This window comes from Schistocerca piceifrons, chromosome 8 (assembly GCF_021461385.2).
Source record: "Schistocerca piceifrons isolate TAMUIC-IGC-003096 chromosome 8, iqSchPice1.1, whole genome shotgun sequence".
NCBI classification, from domain to species: domain Eukaryota; kingdom Metazoa; phylum Arthropoda; class Insecta; order Orthoptera; family Acrididae; genus Schistocerca; species Schistocerca piceifrons.
In genome coordinates this window covers 261,278,815-261,297,056 of record NC_060145.1, presented here as the reverse complement: position 1 = coordinate 261,297,056, position 18,242 = coordinate 261,278,815, and the positions used below count along the sequence as shown (strand labels likewise).

Genomic DNA, 18,242 nt, shown 5'->3' with positions numbered 1-18,242 from the left:
GTTTCTAGCAAGCTTAGCAACTCTCTGGTTCAAAGCTTGCAGGGGTTGCACGTTACGTGCATGGAAAAGCAGTCGCCAGTGTAAAATCTTCACCAGAGTGCTCAAAGGTACGCCTGTTTCTCTGGAAACGAGGCGTACGCGCGAAATCAACAGTGTCTCCACTCACCCATGGTCGACTTCATCGTGCCTTGTCACCAACTTTGCCAGTACCTTTAAACGTTTCATGCCATCCTTTGATGGTCTTCATATCTCGACCGTAGCACTTCAGAACTGTCGCTGAACTATATTAGGCGACCGTGTTTCATGAAATCACAGAACACCTTGAGCTTTCTCCGACAAAAAATTCCGTATATGTATCGGTGACCGTGAAGCTAGTTAGAATGAAATTACAATTAAATCAATGGAATGAAATGAATACCCTTATCTGCATACAGGCGATGATACACGTGAACGGGGACAGTTGAAAATGTGTGCCCCGACCAGGACTCGAACCCGGGATCTCCTGCTTACACGGCAGACGCTCTTTGCATCTTTCTTTTAACTGTTTTTTCTTCGTTGTATTTGGTCGTAGCGGACGTCATATGACATCCGTTGAATTTCGTTGTTGATCCTTTCACTCAGTATTTTTTATTACAGTGACCAGCCGGCTGTCTGTTATAAAACACCCAGTCCCTGAGCGGAGAAAGTCTCCGGTCTAGCCGGCAATCGAACCCGGGCCCTTAGGATCTGTTGAATGATTAGTAGATGGAGCTTCCTTCTTGGCGATCAAGTGTTAATCTGAAGTATTTTAATGTGTTAGTGAACTGATTAGGACGGTCGTATATGGTAATGTATCTGTGACCGTGTTTCATGAAATCACAGAACACCTTGCGCTTTCTCCGGAAAAAAACTCCATATACATATATCGGTGACCGTGCAGTTAGTTAGAATAAAATTGCAATTACATCAATAGAATGAAAAGAATACTCTTAGCTGCATACGGGCGTTGATATACGTCAACGGGGACAGTTGAAAATGTGTGCCCCGAGTGGGACTCGAACCCGGGATCTCCTGCTTACATGGCAGACGCTCTCTACATCTTTTTTTTTTCATTTTGTTCGTTGTTGATCGTTGTGTTCGGTCGTTGCGGACGTCATATGACATCCGTTAAAGTTCGTTTTGTTGATCCTTCCACTCAGTTTTTTTATTACAGAGGCCAACCGGCTCTCTGACCGAACACGCTGAGCAACCGTGCTGGCATAATCCATCTGAGCCACTGAGAACACAGAGGATAGTGCGACTGCAGGGACTTATATCTAGCACGCCTCACACGAGACCCACATTCCCAACTTACTGTCCCGCACTATATTCGTAGTGACCCTGCCTATTATACTCACTACTCGCGGCTTTACCGATTCCCGCAAGAGTTCGGGCACTGACTGTGCATCCGCACAGAATAAGATGGTCAAATTACCGGTGAGCTTTAACTATATATATATGAAGATGGTATCTGTTCTTTCGGACATCTTCATATATATAATTAAAGCTCACTGGCCATTTGACCACGAATATAGTGTGGGACAATAAATTGGAAATGTGGGTCTCGTGGGAGGGGTGCTAGAGATACGTCCCTGCAGTCACACTATCCTCTGTGTCCTCGGTAGCTCAGATGGATATAGCGTCTACCATGTAAGGAGGAGATCCCGGGTTCGAGTCCAGGTCGGGGCACACAATTTCAACTGTCCCCGTTGACGTATATCAACGCCCGTTGCAGCTAAGTGTATTCATTTCATTGTATTGATTTAATTGTAATTTCAAAACACTCCACTGTGACAGCAGCACTCTTGAATTACGCTACTTGTAACAAGACAGAGAGAGAAAAGTAAACTGATGCTGTCATAGCACATGTTGAAGTATATCCACAAAAGCTTCGTGAGTGAAACTACTATTTGCAAAAGAAAACTCATAGACAAAAAATTTGTGAGTGAACTTACCATTTGCGTCAAACCGCACAGCTGTATGTAGCACAGTTCCTAAGAAAGAAAATTATAATCAGGAAAACCCCTGATGCTCATGCTGTACAGTTAACAGCGTGTTTCATGTGGACTTGTAGAGTAAGACAAATGATGATCTGTGGCTAACCAGAAGCAAATACTCGCAGAACTAATGGTAGGCAGAAGAAACGTGAAGACCTGCGAGGTGACTTTGGGAAACCCGTCTGGCAGAACTTCCAGGAAACGCTCGTTAAAGAATACTGGGGCTGCCGTCTCGTGCACGTTTACTGCAATGCGACAGTTCTTACGAGCCGTCTGGAATGGAAGCGAAAATAACTCAACTTGAGAAATCGCTTTGTGACAGACGTATCATTATCTCTAAACGGAAGAGAAGTTGCGTTCGCTTGATTCCATGATGCATCATGTGAGCTTTCGTCCGGTCCAGCTTTAGACTGGAAGGGTTAAAGCAACTCAGGACACCAGGATCATGTGAAAAATAAACGGTTGATGAACCTGAATTCCGCAGGTCGTGTCAGAGCCAATAAAATTCTTCTGCGTGTAATGTCACACTATTTTATCAAATATCTAAGATTTTAAAAATACTAAAGTATCCGACGTTTCGGCCGTGCTACATTCTACATCTACAACTACATTTATACTCCGCAAGCCACCCAACGGTGTGTGGCGGTGGGCACTTTACGTGCCACTATCATTACCTCCCTTTCCTGTTCCAGTCGCGTGTGGTTAGCGGGAAGAACGACTGCCGGAAATCCTCCGTGCGCGCTCGAGTCTCTCTAATCTTACATTCGTGATCTCCTCGGGAGGTATAAGTAGGAGGAAGCAATTTATTCGATACCCCATCCAGAAACGCACCCTCTCGAAACCTGGACAGCAAGCTACACCGCGATGCAGAGCGTCTCTCTTGCAGAGTCTGCCACTTGAGTTTGCTAAACATCTCCGCAACGTTATCACGCTTACCAAATAACCCTGTGACGAAACGCGCCGCTCTTCTTTGGATCTTCTCTATCTCCTCAATCAACCCGACCTGGTACGGATCCCACACTGATGAGCAATACTCAAGTATAGGTTGAACGAGTGTTTTGTAAGCCACCTCCTTTGTTGATGGACTACATTTTCTAAGGACTCTCCCAATGAATCTCAGCCTGGCACCCCATTTACCAACAATTAATTTTATATGATCATTCCACTTCAAATCGTTCCGTACGCATACTCCCAGATATTTTACAGAAGTAACTGCTACCAGTGTTTGTTCCGCTATCATATAATCATACAATAAAGAATCCTTCTTTCTATGTATTCGCAATACATTACCTTTGTCTATGTTAAGGGTCAGTTGCCACTCCCTGCACCAAGTGCCTATCCACTGCAGACCTCCTGCATTTCTCTGCAATTTTCTAATGCTGCAACTTCTCTGTATACTACAGCATCATCTGCGAAAAGCTGCATGGAACTTCCGACGCTATCTACTAGGTCATTTATATATATTGTGAAAAGCAATGGCCCCATAACACTCCCCTGAGGCACGCCAGAGGTTACTTTAACGTCTGTAGACGTCTCTGCATTGAGAACAACATGCTGTGTTCTGTTTACTAAAACCTCTTCGATCCAGCAACACAGCTGGTCTGATATTCCGTAGGCTCTGACTTTGTTTATCAGGCGACAGTGCGGAACTGTATCGAGCGCCTTCCGGAATCAAGGAAAATAGCATTTACCTGGGAGCCTGTATCTAATATTTTCTGGGTCTCATGAACAAATACAGCGAGTTGGGTCTCACACGATCGCTGTTTCCGGAATCCATGTTGATTCCTACAGATTAGATTCTGGGTTTCCAGAAACGATATGATACGTGAGCAAGATACATGTTCTAAAATTCTACAACAGATCGACGTCAGATATATAGGCCTATAGTTTTGCGCATCTGCTCGACGACCCTTCTTGAAAACTGGGACTACCTGTGCTCTTTTCCAATCATTTGGAACCTTCCGTTCCTCTAGAGACTTGCGGTACACGGCTGTTAGAAGGGGGGGGGGGGGGGGCAAGTTCTTTGACGTACTCTGTGTAGAATGGAATTGGTATCCCGTCAGGTCCAGTGAACTTTCCTCTGTTGAGTGATTTCAGTTGCTTCTCTATTCCTTGGACACTTATTTCGATGTCAGCCATTTTTTCGTTCGTGTACATGTAGATGCAGATGTAGTGTTACCGAAACACTACAGTGCAACTAGCTCATACCCCTCAGCAGCTTCTAGGGCTTCAGAGGAACTTTCTTCAAAATTGTGGAAGGAAAAGATGACTCATCTCCACCCATGGATAACAGCAGTTACTTCTGAGGAAACAAGGAAAACTGGCTGCGGAGGTAATTTGGAGTGGGTCGACTTAAGATCGTGAGACAGTGGGGCTACTATACAGCTGGTGTGAATTTAAATTCTGAATAACGAAAACCGCAAGGCTCATCTCTGCACAGCTTTGCACAGCATCTGGCACAGACAGTTTCTTCTGCAAGACATTCACAGAGCCTTAGATGTTGGCGTCTTTCTGATATGGCTAATATACTGAGACCGATGTAATTACATATAAATCTAACGTACCGAGCGAGGTGGCGCAGTGGTTAGCACACTGGACTCGCATTCGGGAGGACGACGGTTCAATCCCGTCTCCGGCCATCCTGATTTAGGTTTTCCGTGATTTCCCTAAATCGCTTCAGGCAAATGCCGGGATGGTTCCTTTGAAAGGGCACGGCCGACTTCCTTCCCCATCCTTCCCTCATCCGAGCTTGCGCTCCGTCTCTAATGACCTTGTTGTCGACGGGACGTTAAACACTAATCTCCTCCTCCTCCTCCATCTAACGTCGAAGAAACGACGGAAAGCACATAAATGTCCACTTATCTATTTATTTACTGAACATAGCTTCAAATCTAAAAAACTTACGTAAATTAGTTTTGTGAAATGTAATTATCATTTCATAAATAATATTTCAAGGATATAGCGATCGACTGTAACACGTCATTTTTATTTGTTTGTTTTAGAAAGCAAGTGAAGAGCGTTCCTGCTCGAATATCTCTCTCTCTCTTGTTCGTTAGCCTTTTATAGCTGCGTTTCTTGCGTATCATTAATTACTCTTTCTATTGTGTACACAAATGTGATGTAAGTGTCTTGTATTAGCTTTAGAACAATTTGCAATTAAATTAATGTAAGTCAGTTAAGTCTCATGAGTTACCACTGTAACAGTTCTCGTAATAGATTTACGATACGTGAAATATTTTAGTGCTTTAGTGTTACATTCAACGACCAATACGAGCTTAACGGATTGTGGGGTGGAGATACAATGGTCGAATACAATTAAATTGTGCCATTTATTCATTTACAACTTGTTACACGAACCCCGAGATCAATTGCCAATCGTCACGAAGCGTTTTGCAAAGTTGAATGCAAGCGCGGAACCTGAAATGATCTGGCCACAGTATCCAAGCTATGGTTTCGTTTCGCCCGTGAATAACAGACACCACCCCGACAACTGATCGTGGTATTGGAAGCTGTAATCTTGTCTAAATTTTATAGCATTTTTCTAGAAGTCAGTTTGGTCAGTAACAAAAATGCATCCACCAACCTTCCGCTCCAGTTAATTTTAATAGTTTTCTTGCCAGTGATTAGTTTCAGTTTCTATTTAAAGTCAAATTACCACTCATTTTAGTAATCTTTCTCAAAGGATGCTGCGTACTCGTACGAGGCAACATTAAAGGCGCCTGGTAGTGTTTGAAAGGGGCATCATTGGGGGGGGGGGGATCTACATGTGGAAGGCTGAAGTTCTCATAGGGGGCGTTTGGATAAGACAGTGGCTCAGTGATGGACTAAATAGTAAAGTGAGGGTAACCACACATGCTCTCAGAGTTCAGATGGACAAATTACGACTGTACTAAGTGAAGATCGTCATTTTGTGTAATCAACATTTCCTAATTCACATCTTCGCCTGCCCTCCTGGCACGTGTTTAACTGATCAGAATCTTCCTAAATCCTGGCTGATGCGTCACTGTCCACTCGTAGACTACCATCAACACCTCAGCACAGTGGCGCCATATCCAGGAAGCATGGACAGCTGATGACTGATGTTGCACCCTTTTCAGCAACGAATCTCTATTCTTTACTGCCTCGCATGATCATCGCCTGTCAGTATGGTGGTACTAAGTGGAGATAATCCATCCTGACAACGTTTTGAACAGTTTGATTCACTGTGGCTCTTTTGTTTCTTCACGTAATTAAGTAATACAAGGTTGATATCATTCAAATTTTAAAACTTATCTTTTAACTTTTATTTTTTCAATATTTACTGAAGTTATTTTTCTTATAATACTTCAATAGCTTGTAATTGGGGAGTGGTGCTGAAGATGTTATGAAATATTTATGTACACTCCTGGAGATGGAAAAAGAAACACATTGACACCGGTGTGTCAGACCCACCATACTTGCTCCGGACACTGCGAGAGGGCTGTACAAGCAATGATCACACGCACGGCACAGCGGACACACCAGGAACCGCGGTGTTGGCCGTCGAATGGCGCTAGCTGCGCAGCATTTGTGCACCGCCGCCGTCAGTGTCAGCCAGTTTGCCGTGGCATACGGAGCTCCATCGCAGTCTTTAACACTGGTAGCACGCCGCGACAGCGTGGACGTGAACCGTATGTGCAGTTGACGGACTTTGAGCGAGGGCGTATAGTGGGCATGCGGGAGACCGGGTGGACGTACCGCCGAATTGCTCAACACGTGGGGCATGAGGTCTCCACAGTACATCGATGTTGTCGCCAGTGGTCGGCGGAAGGTGCACGTGCCTGTCGACCTGGGACCGGACCGCAGCGACGCTCGGATGCACGCCAAGACCGTAGGATCCGACGCAGTGCCGTAGGGGACCGCACCGCCACTTCCCAGCAAATTAGGGACACTGTTGCTCCTGGGGCATCGGCGAGGACCATTCGCAACCGTCTCCATGAAGCTGGGCTACGGTCCCGCACACCGTTAGGCCGTCTTCCGCTCATGCCCCAACATCGTGCAGCCCGCCTCCAGTGGTGTCGCGACAGGCGTGAATGGAGGGACGAATGGAGACGTGTCGTCTTCAGCGATGAGAGTCGCTTCTGCCTTGGTGCCAATGATGGTCGTATGCGTGTTTGGCGCCGTGCTGGTGAGCGCCACAATCAGGACTGCATACGACCGAGGCACACAGGGCCAACACCCGGCATCATGGTGTGGAGAGTGATCTCCTACACTGGCCGTACACCACTGGTGATCGTCGAGGGGACACTGAATAGTGCACGGTACATCCAAACCGTCATCGAACCCATCATTCTACCATTCCTAGACCGCCAAGGGAACTTGCTGTTCCAACAGGACAATGCACGTCCGCATGTATCCCGTGCCACCCAACGTGCTCTAGAAGGTGTAAGTCAAGTACCCTGGCCAGCAAGATCTCCGGATCTGTCCCCCATTGAGCATGTTTGGGACTGGATGAAGCGTCGTCTCACGCGGTCTGCACGTTCAGCACGAACGCTGGTCCAACTGAGGCGCCAGGTGGAAATGGCATGGCAAGCCGTTCCACAGGACTACATCCAGCATCTCTACGATCGTCTCCACGGGAGAATAGCAGCCTGCATTGCTGCGAAAGGTGGATATACACTGTACTAGTGCCGACATTGTGCATGCTCTGTTGCCTGTGTCTATGTGCCTGTGGTTCTGTCAGTGTGATCATGTGATGTATCTGACCCCAGGAATGTGTCAATAAAGTTTCCCCTTCCTGGGACAATGAATTCACGGTGTTCTTATTTCAATTTCCAGGAGTGTATATTTATAAATATTGATATATTATTTTTCTGTAAATGTAGTGTGTTATTCAACTACTGTTAGAAATGATAAGAGATGGATTAATATAATGAACCATAGACCAAAATTATTTTTCTCATTTGACAATTGACTCTCCTAATAAGAAGATGAGCTCATCATGAAACCACCAGTCTGTGAATGTCTTGTCAATCTTTTCTTAAATCACAAACAGACAAAAAATGTTTGAAACCATAATGAAACCAAATAGTACACAATAACATATTGATATCATCACACAGATAACGTCATCTTACTGCTGTCACACAAATCCTTACGTCAGACTCAGTGGGTGTTTACAAAAATTTATACAAGAGGGTGCTAGATTCCAAAACTACTATTGTAGATATAACTGATTCTGTGTGTTGAGAATAAGTTGTGTTCCAAGAAATAAATTTCGCTGGAAGGGTACGAAACCTTTTGTACATCATACGTTTGATGGTCATCCAGCCAATGGTTTTTTTAAAGACGGATTACTTTTACACCAGATAGATAAGCGTATTTCACAAGTATTATATGAAAAAAGATTTCTATGCGTTATTAATTTGAATATGGATGTCATTATTTCAATTTAATGATCTCTTCTTATGACCTGATAAAGTTAAACCCAGAATATGCACTTAACTTAACAATTGAAACTAATAGTCAGAAACAGAAAACGCTTAGATAGATTTAGCGAATATACCTGGAGACAAAAGAAAAGAAAAAAACAGTAAAAATTTCTGTAATTAATACTCCTGAAAATGTGAAACACGAAATAAACAATAAAGTAGATACTGTATATCAAATATCGTTGCCATTCTTAACACTTTTTTGTTTAGAGAACTTTATATCTGATAGTGTTAATACACATGTATTCTGTTTTTTAATACTAACAGACACGATAAAAGTTGGTTGGTTGTTTTATGGGAAGAGACCAAACAGTGAGGTCATCGGTCTCATCGGACTAGGGAAGGATGGGGAAGGAAGTCGGCCGTGCCCTTTCAAAGGAACCATCCCAGCATTTGCCTGGAGCGATTTAGGGAAATCACGGAAAACCTAAACCAGGATGGCCGGACGCGGGATTGAACCGTCGTCCTCCCGAATGCGAATCCAGTGTGCTACCATCCTTGGTGACACGATAAAAGTTGATTCGACGAAACACATAATAAAATTCAAAATTTCTTTTGAGAGCATCATTTTTGGGTTGTTTCAGTAAAATGTAACCTAGGGTCGCACCCAACGAGATGAATAAGAGAAGCCTCAAAAGACAACGATCATACTGGTCGGTAGAACCAATTCTGAAGAGCTTATGACTGAACCGATATGTTTCACCTCTCCGTAGTTTGACATGTTACTGTCCAACCATGGCAACTGGATTCCAAAATTCGTAACTCTATGACAACATGTCCCTGTTCTTCATACTCTGCTATTATCGTTGTCTCGTATAAAACTGAAAACACATTCTCAGGAGGTTGGGTGTATCTACATACATTATAAATCAATTTATTACACCATGCGGACAGTGTAGGATGGGTGCTTGTATTTCAGTGGCAGAGTATTCCTCCAAAACGTTTGGCTTCATAAATTTCGATTCGTTCGTTCCCGGAAGAGGATTCCATAGGTCTATCACAAACAAGTGTATTAGAACAGGGGCGGCCAAGATTTCAGTTTGCAAGGCGCTCAGCCGCCGGAGGTTCGAGTCCTCCTTCGGGCATGGGTGTGTGTGTTGTCCTTAGTGTAAGTTAGTTTAAGTATAGCGTGTAAGCCTAGGGACCGATGACCTCAGCAGTTTAGTCCCTTAGGAATTCACACACACACTCACACACTATTTTTGTTAATATGTGTTCCTTCTACAACTCAATTTTCTTTTTAAATGCATTGCCATAGAATAAGAAAGAAGTTACCTCGCAATGTCGTACTGTAGGCAGTGTGCAGCCTGCAATTCATTCCAGACGTACTAATTTTCGTTCTTGCGCTCCGTTTTCGTTCATAAATTCAACAATAACAAGCTCTAAACCGAAAAATGGTTCCAGGCATGAGTTAACCAACGTAACTCACAGTAATATACTCTTCGTTCAGTTCCACTGAAAACGGTTGCAACTGACAATGGAATAATGCGCGCAACTTCAGAAATTTTACTGTTCGTACGACCAATTTCTTCACGTTTTACAGGCCTGCAAATTTATCACAAAGCGCTTTGTTATGTACAGACCAATGAATCCCGTCTGTCGATCGTTGTAATTTTTTGCTCTTTCATTGTCTTTAAAATTTTTCTTCATGGTATTGTAATGTAGTTTCATAGCAAATAAGCAGTACCTATCGTTATTGGAAATTGAGAATTCTCATCCTTGTCTTCTGTCATTCCCATTCATTATAAACGATTGCGACTGCCTCTTTTTGTGCAAACGAACGGTGGACCTATCAACGGCCTTCATACCACGAACAAATAGCGAAGAGCAAACAGCGCTTCCACCACGATTCTACCCAACCGAAGAGAGTTGTGGCGATCGAAAAATGCCGCACCGCAGTGTTAAATGAAAAGTCGCGATGTTCTGTGTAGTTCCGAGAAGAATCAATTAAAGCCAAGAGACAGAATGAGCCTTGGGCCGCACTAGCGAAGTTTTGCACGCCGCAGCCGGCACTGCATTAGAACGTGTCCATTATCCGTGCAAGTGATAAGCATCATTATCGAGACGGTCTGTATCCTGATCATAATTGATTTATTTCCATCGAAAATCGACGTTAGCCTAGATTACAAATTACGTCCCAATGATACACAGCAAAAAGGCTGTAATGTTACATTTTTAACCAAACATCATTATCCATATCGAGAATGGAATCCAGAGACGTTCATTCAGCGCACTTTCGTATATCACCGGGATGCGAGAATCGACACTAGCGCCTTCGAAATCAAATCGTACAAAGCACAGATAATCAGACGCACAAACAAAAAATACTGCAAGTGAGGTGATTCATGTACAAATCCATTACTGAGCGGTAAATGGACGCTGCTTCCAGCTGAAACAAACCGTTTAGTGTCGAAGTAAATGAGTGTTTGTTGCGCGACTAGAGACGGAGCATTTAAGCGCGGCCCACAGTGCCAAACAAACGAGAGAGACTGTGGGTAATCCGAGTTGTCTCCAGTGCAAGAAGAGTCGTTTGAAAGCCGGAAGGTCCTTTTCAGAAGCTTGGCGGTGCCAGGAAGAGCAGTGCAGGACAAAAGAGCGACGAGCGGCCCGGGTCACGGGGAAACACAGGTGCCGCCACCGCAACTAGCACCTCGGTACCCGGCACCCTAGCTAGTTTCACTGGCGCAAGAAAGCTGGCGCAAGTGCACACTCACCCTCCACGTCGTTCTTCTAGCAGTCGCGGAATCACGTCTAATTAGGGCAGCCTGTTTCGGGGATTTGTTAAAAAAATGCTTCATGGAGATTATGAAGATGACATTCTATTGAGGTTTTGTAGACGTTACTACCTGCTCTTTAATAATAATGAGAGAAAAAGATTGAAATGTATACAGTTATCCTTCACTTGCTTTTACTTAAAAATGTTAGTCTGTGAACTAATGTGTCATTAAGTTATACTGCGAAAAATTTATGGATAACAGCAAAGTATCTGAAAGCATGAAGGGAGGAAGCCAAACAGAATATATTGGTTTTTCTGTAGATACATGGACGCATCATATGATAATCCACTGTGAATAGTTCATGTGACATTTTTAAACAATATTAAATTGCAAAATCCGAAGACTTTATTCATATTTTTCTTTTTCCATTACATAGCTGTTGGAAATATCTAAACAGCGTAACTTTTCGATATGCAAGAAAAACCAAATGACGTACAGGTAATGCTGAGAGGAATGGAAAAGTTATGTAATGTTTTTACGGAGACCATTTTCCAAGTCACAAACGGCAATTCAGAACAACATCAAACTAACGAATTTATACGTAAAATTTGCATGTTGCAAACATTTCATGTAACTACTTCATCTAAACAAAGTATGTTCAACAAATGCAGTACTGAACCAAACAGAAGAGGGTCATGGTTCAAATGGCTCTGAGCACTATGCGACTTAACTTCTGAGGTCATCAGTCACGTAGAACTTAAAACTAATTAAACCTAACTAACCTAAGGACATCACACACATCCATGACCGAGTCAGGATCCGAACCTGCGACCGTAGCGGTCACGCGGTTCCAGACTGAAGTGCCTAGAACCGCACGGCCACACCGGCCGGTGAAGAGGGTCATGGTTCTGGAAACATCACACCTCCTTTTGACTCGGTCGGTGGAATCAGACTGACGGAAAAAAATCGCGACACCAAGACATAGATATCACAGAGTAATTAAATTTCGGGAATACATTTGTCTGAAGTAACATGTTTAAGTGATTAACATTGCGAGCTCATAGGCCGAGATAAGCCATTGCAAATATAAGATACTGTTATATTAACGACGAATGTAACCACTAGAATGTTGAGTGCAAGCATGCAAACGTGCGTGTACAAGTGCCGGATGTCACTTTATGGGATAGAGTTCCATGACTGTTCCACTTGGTCGGTCAATACAAGAACGGTTAATGCTGGTTGTGAATGACGCCCATGTGTGCTAGATTGGAGAGAGATTTGGTGTTCGAGTAGCCCAAGGCAATATGTCGACGCCTGTTCGGTTACAACAGAGGTATGAAAGCGAGCGTTATCATGTTGGAAAACTCTCCCCTGGAATGGTGTTCATGATTGGCAACACAGCGGGTGGAATCACCAGATTGACGTACTGATTTGCAGTCAGGCTGCGTAGGACAACCACGAGAGTGCTCCTGTTACCATAAGAAATCGCGCCCCAGACCATAATTCCAGATATAGTTCCACTGTGTCTAGCACGCAGACAGGTTGGTTGCAGGCCCTGTGCTGACCTCCTTCTAACCAACACACGGCCATTACTGGAACCGAAGCAGAAACAGCTTTCATTAGAAAAAACAACAAACCTCACCACTGCTCTCCATTGAGGAAATGGCGGTGGTTTGGGATCAGTAGACTGTACGCTACAGGCCTTCTGCCTCCGAATTGTTCCTGAAGTAACCAATTTCGTTGTGTCAATGTGGTGACAACTGCTGCTCAAATTGCTGCTGCAGATGCAGTACGATGCGCCAGAGCCATAAGCCGAACACAATGGTCTTCACTCTCGGTATTTCCACGTGGCCGTCTGGAGCCCCGTCATATTGTGACCATACATTGCCATGACCACCGCTACTAGCAAACAAGTACAGTGGCTATACTTCTGCCAAATTTTTCTGCAACAACGCAGAGGGAATATCTAGCTTCCCATAGCCCTATTACACGACCTCATTCTAACTCAGTAACATGTTCATAATGACGTCTTTTTCGCCTTAAAGGCATTCTTGACTAACATCTACTCACCATCTCAAAGGTCTAACGCTCACGGCCGTTACACCATGTACTTAAAGTAAACCTGATTTGCATCCTCATAGTGTCGCTATTAGCGCCACTCATATGCGACTGGCGGGAATGGAAACAGAAATCATCTTTCAGATGTATAGACACGTCCACCAACTGCGTTTTCCTCCACGTACATCGAAGATCTAGTTAAGCGAATGTGGCACATCTTTTCTTGTACGTATCCGCCGCATATTTGTTCCTGCCACACACGCTTTCCAAAGGTCGTTCTTATACCCAAAGATCTTCGATGCTAATTCTTGACATCTGTATCTTTACCCCTCAAGCGATGTTACGGTGAGTGGCGGAGGGTACTTCTCGTACCACTATATTTAGCCCCTTTTCTGTTCCATTCACGAATGATGCGTGAGAATAAAGCTCCATTTGAACTCAGATTTCTCTCATTTTCTTGTCGTAATAATTTTTCAAGACATGTACGGGAGGCATCAACGGAAAGTACATTCCGGAAATTTCAGTAGGAAGCCTGTCCGTGCTGCACAACGCTTGTCTTCTAGCATCTGCTGTGAAAGCTGTCGCGCCGAATAAGCGATCTACTGATGAAACGCGTCGCTCCACTCTGCATCTCCTCTCTCTCTTCTATTAATCCTATTTGGTAAGGGTCCCAGATTGCCAAACAGTACTCAAGAATCGATCGCTCGATTGTTTTGCCAGCCACTTCTGTCGTGGGTGAATTACATTTCCCTAAGATCCTCTCAGTGAATCTCAGTCTGGCATATGTTTTTACTACTATTTGGTTTATGTGATCGTCCGACAACAGTGTCGTGCTAGGCGGTTATTCCAAGTATTTTGCGGCATCTACTGTTTTGTCGCCAATAGTATAATCGAATAGTAGTGGATCTCTTCGCCTGTTCATGCGCAAGTGGTTACGGCCCTGTGGTAACACCGGTCCCCGTCAGGTCACCGAAGTTAAGTGATTTCGGGCTTGAGAAGTACTTGGATGGGCTACCGTCCAGGTCTGCCGAGTGCTGTTGGCAAGCGTGGTGCACTCAGGCCAACTGAGGAGCTAATTGACTGAGAAGGAGCGGCAAGCGTCACGAAAATTGACAACGGCTGGGAGAGCGGTGTGCTGACCACATGCCCCTCCATATCCGCATCCTGTGATGACTATGGGCTGAGGACGATACGGCGGCAGGTTCATACTGTTGGGCCTTCGAGGCCTTTTACGACAGTCTTTCTTTTTTTTTTTTTTTGTTTAGATTTTGTTTAGGTTCAAGCCATCAATCGCCGGTCCTCTGCGGGTCTTCCTGCAAATATCTACAGCCTTATGGCGCTGCAGCCTTCCTATAGACAAGTGCATTGTCCGCGAATAGCCCTACGGATCCTCCAAAGCAGTACACTAGATTACTAATTGTAAACAGTAATGGAAGTCGGAAGGTAGGAGAGCAGGATGTCGTGTGAATGAGGAATAACAGTCCAATGAAGTTTTGTGAGCTCCCCACCCGTGCACAGACTTAGTGAAAGCCTTACGTTTCACGGAGAAGGAGATGTTCGTTTGCATTTTTGTGACCACGAACACTCTGAAGCCGTCCTCTCAATTCCCTGCGGGTAGTACAATACACTTCAGAGTTAATCACTGCACTATGAGGGAGGACATCAAACAGAGTAAGCTCTTCAGAGTCCCAGAAGACGTCGCCACGACTTTACCGGCTGAGGCCATGGCGTTGAACTTTTTCGTTGGAGGATAGGTGGGGTGACTGCACTCCATGGATGCCATTTTGATTCTGGTTCGAAATGATGAACCCATGTTCCATCACCTGTGATGAAGTCCAACAGAAAATCGTCACTATCAGCCTCGTAATGCGCAAGCAATTCCGCACAGATGGTCCTTCCTTGCTCTGTATTGTCTTATGTTACGCGGCGACGAACCTAGCAGGCACACACCCGAACTGGTGGGCGGGCGTGTCGTCACTACCAACAGAGACGTCCAGCTGAGCAGCGAGGTGTCTGATTATGATCCGTCGATCACCTTGAATAAGAGTGATATGATAATTAAATCAAGACCCTAAACTGTCGACAGGCGTTGATATACATCAACAGGGCCAGTTGAAAATGTGTGCCCCGACTGGGACTCGAACCCAGGATCTCCTGCTTACATGGCAGACGCTCTATCCATCTGAGCCACCGAGGGCACAGAGGATAGTGCGACTGCAGGGATTTATCCCTTGCACGTTCCCCTTGAGACCCACATTCCCAACTTTAATGTCCATGCACTACATCCGTAGTGCCCCCGCCCATTACACTCATTACTCGCGGCAGACAATCTTACCGAGTCCCGTAAGAGTTCGGGCAATGCGTGTGCATCCAGCACAGAAGAAGAAGGTCAATGGCAGGTTAGCCTTAACTACAAGAGTGTCTGCGCGTGCTAACATTGCAGGAGTCACAGCTGTGTGCGGCCGGTCGGCACGCGGGAGATCGGACAGGTTTGCCCGACATTGCCGCGATGATGACAGACACATCACCCAACGACTCACCGTGCTTTTGTTCACTGCTAGGTCTCCGTAGACATTCTGCAAGCGCCTAGCAATACATGCGGTGATCTGGTTTTCCGCCAAAACAAACTCAATGACAGACCTCTGCTTGGAACGCACCTCCTTTGCAGACGAGATTTTGAAGGCTCGTTTAGCACCCCCACCAATCTGAACTTCATGAAACTATATGGGCTGAATGGGGATGGCCCACAACAAATTCCGCATTTTTCAACCGAAACTGGTCGAAGTAATACAAACTGAACATTTAATGAAAAATGTTTTTGATAGATGCTGCTGAAGATGAGTTTTGCCGATCATCAGTGTTACCATACACGTCAGTAGAGCCTGTAGCTGATTCCTTCCACTGATTTCATGCGATCCTTTGCTTGTCTATGGTTGTTCCTTCACGATTCCATTTCAGAGCCACGCCACCAACAGTCAACTTGGGTAACTTCAGAAGGGTTGAAATGTCTCTGTTGGATTTCTGACACCCAACGACTAGATGCCCTATCATCTGATCTCTTCTTCTTCCCTGTTTTTCCATATATTCCTTTCCTCGTTAATGCTGCGCAGAGCCTCCTCATTCCTTACCTTACCAGTCCGCCTAGTGTACAACAATCTTCTGTAATACCCAACTCAAATGTTTCGATTCTCTTCTGTTCCGGTTTTCCCACAGCGCCTGTTTCACTGCCATAGAATGCTGGGCTGCAAATGTACATTCTCAGAAATTTCTTCCTCAAATTCAGGCCTATGTTTGATATTACTAGTCTTCTACTGGTCAGGAATTCCCTTTTTACCAGTGCTAAGCCTTTTTTTATGTCCTCTTTACCGCGTCCATCTTGGGTTTTTTGCTGCCTAGGTAGCAGAATTCTTTAACCTGATCTACTTCGAAATCCCCAAGTCTGATGTAAAGTTTTTCGCTGTTCTCATTTCCGCTATTTCTCATTACTTTTTGCCTTTCTTTGATTTACTTTCATTTCACATTCTGTACCGCTTGGACTTATGATTCCATACAACAGAGCCTGTAATTCATCTTCATTATCCCCTAAGGATAGAAATGTCATCTGCGAATCTTTTTGCGAATCTCTTTGATATCCTTTCATGCTGAATCTTAATCCTACTCTTGAACCTTTCTCCTACTTCCGTCATTTCTTCTTCGATGTATAGACTGAATAGCAGGGAAAAAAGACTACATCTCTGTCTTACACTCTTTTTAATCAGAGCACTTCGTTCTTGCTCTTCCAGTCTTACTCTTCCTTCTTAATTCTTGTACATATTGTACATCGCACGTCTTTCCCTGAAGTTTAACCCAAATTTTTCAGAATTTCGAACATATTGCACCATTTTACATTGTCGAACGATTTTTCCAGGCCGACAAATCCTATGAACGTGTCTTGATTTTATTTTCAGTCTTGTATCCACTATCAGCCGCAACGTCAGAACTGACTCTCTAGTGCCTTTACCTTTCCTAAACCCGAACTGATCGTCATCTAACACATCCTCCATTACCTTTTCCATTCTTCTGTAAATAATTCTTGTCAGCAGATTGGATGTGTGAGTTGTTAAGCTGATTATGCGATAATTATCGCACTTGTCGGGTCTCGCTATCTTCGGAATTGTGTGGATGTCAGATGGTGTATCGCCAATCTCATGCATTCTACACACCAACGTGAATAGTCGTGAGAAACCTAGCGCAGCTGTCCACGAGACTGGATACGGCATGGCTCCACATCCCTGTCTGTTCGTAAAGATGGTTATACAGGCTTTCGACAGGTGGTCACATTAATGTGTCCGGACAGTAGTGATAGGAATATTTTTACACTTTCATTGGCGAGAGCATACAAATGGTCTCCATACCAGAGCATACAAATGGTCTCCATACCAGAGTATACAAATGGTTTTCATACCAGATGACTCACACTGTGAGGCATCTCATTTCTGGATTTCGGCATACCCCTCGTCAGATCTGTTCAAGGTAGGTATGAGTTGAATCAGATTTCACTGACTTAAAAAAAAAAAACAACCAGTACTAGACTTCTACGACGTTTAGGTCCACCTAGTTTAGATATAAGCATGACTGCCAAAATACGAACTGCAGTGTTAACTTATTTTGCATATTTTCCGTTCCTGAGCTCGTGGTTTAGCGCAATACTTCACTTAGGCAAAAATATTCTTTGCAAAAAAGTAATTAATTAAAATTGTGCCAGGGGGTTCGTACATGTTAATCTTCCTGGTCTTTGATTATACAGTTCAGTAGATTAACCAAAATATTTTACTACAGTTATTCATTGAGGAAATTTTTGCTAACAGTCAACTGCAGTTTGAAAATAAAACCCAACAAATTATCTGTGCTTCCCAGTGATGAATATAACTTTAGACAGAAAGGAATGAAATACACAAGCATAAAATTCTTTCAAAATCTGCTCATCGAAATAAAATGGATGAGAAAGAGCACAATTACTTTCA

The 18,242-nt window shown here is 44.1% G+C and overlaps 1 non-coding gene across 1 annotated transcript; it reads right to left on the bottom strand.

Moving 5' to 3' along the window:
• Positions 1-15,362: 15,362 nt before the first annotated feature.
• On the bottom strand, positions 15,363-15,437 carry Trnat-ugu. The gene has a single exon. It is a non-coding gene; the product is annotated as a tRNA-Thr (tRNA).
• Between the last annotated feature and the right edge of the window lie 2,805 nt (positions 15,438-18,242).